The following is a 1,324-nucleotide window of genomic DNA, read 5'->3' as shown; positions in this document are numbered from 1 at the left end:
TGTGCCTCCTAGAAATGACAGAGAAGCTACTGTTGTATTCCATAGCTGCCTGCAGCTACTACAAACTGGGTTACTGGAAGAGAAGCTGAGGGATGTAGGGGGAAGGGGCGAAAAGAAAGAGGCCAGGACGATATTTTACTGATTAAGGCCCCAACTTAATCTTTTAACAGTTTTAACAGTTTGGGCAAATCCCTCCCCCCAGACTCTGGGCTGAGTTCCAGAGAAGTTGTCTGATTGTCCTTGGCTCCTCTGCTCAAACAGCTGGGTGGGTCACCTGCTTAATTCAGGAATTCTTAGACCTGGAGGAACAATGAGCTTAACCTTTACTCTGAGCTTCTCCACCCTAGGTGGAGCAGGATCCTGACTAGCGTGGGAATCCGAGCTCAATGCTCAACATAGGCTGGGAGAAGTTCACCTTGACCAATGTCAAGTACAATCTTAACACTCCACCCTAGGATAAAAATTCCTGCTGTAACCTACTTTCTTATTATGCCCTAATTTCAGATACCTGCCTGAAGCCAGGGATTGTCTTTAGCCAATGTCAAGTTCCTACCATGTGGCAGGATACCCCAATATGGCTCTGTACAAGCTACATCCATGAAGTCTTATCAAGGTGGTTGCCTAAACAAGACTTGAAAACAAGAACAAGAGCAATAGACCTGTGCTTGCTTCAGCAGCACATATACTAAAATTGAAATGATACAGAGAAGATTAGCATGGCCCCTGGGCAAGGATGACACACAAATTCAGGAAGTGTTCCATATTTTTAACAACTTGTTCTGTGAAGGAAAAAAAAGAACAATAGACCTGCTAACATGGAAGGGGGAAACTTCTTGGAGCCTCAGATCTACACAATTTGTAGATTTCAGGAAATTACAGAATTTAGAGTGGGACAAATAGTCTTCACTAGAGAAAAGCTTTGAAGTTGGTTACCAAATATTAAGTAGTCAGTTTTGATATTACATGCATACATTATATATAACAGGCAGGTTGTGGGGGGGGGGGGGCACGTGTGTGTGTGTGTGTGTGTGTGTGTGTGTGTGTGTGTGTGTGTGTGTGTTGCAACAACTAAAGAAATAGCAGCCACAAATTTGAGAGAAGTGTGTGCATAAAAGAAGAATTGGAAGAAGAAAAAGAGAGAGGAAATTATGTAATTACATTTTAACTTCCAAAACAAACAAACAAACAAAAAACTAAGTATGTTATTTAAGTCCTTATGGGCAATTTTAATTCTACCACATGTAGCACTCATATAACAGAAAGAAAGATATATGGTGCGTACTGTTCATAATTCTACATATTCTAATAATATATTCTGAACTTC

General features: G+C 40.9%; 1 non-coding gene across 1 annotated transcript; it reads left to right on the top strand.

Moving 5' to 3' along the window:
- Nucleotides 1-661: 661 nt before the first annotated feature.
- On the top strand, nucleotides 662-768 carry LOC127676556 (U6 spliceosomal RNA). The gene has a single exon (XR_007976025.1). It is a non-coding gene; the product is annotated as a U6 spliceosomal RNA (small nuclear RNA).
- Nucleotides 769-1,324: the final 556 nt, after the last annotated feature.

Source organism: Apodemus sylvaticus, chromosome 1 (assembly GCF_947179515.1).
Source record: "Apodemus sylvaticus chromosome 1, mApoSyl1.1, whole genome shotgun sequence".
In the NCBI taxonomy this organism is placed as follows: Eukaryota; Metazoa; Chordata; class Mammalia; order Rodentia; family Muridae; genus Apodemus; species Apodemus sylvaticus.
This window is presented reverse-complemented; position numbering and strand designations above follow the sequence as displayed.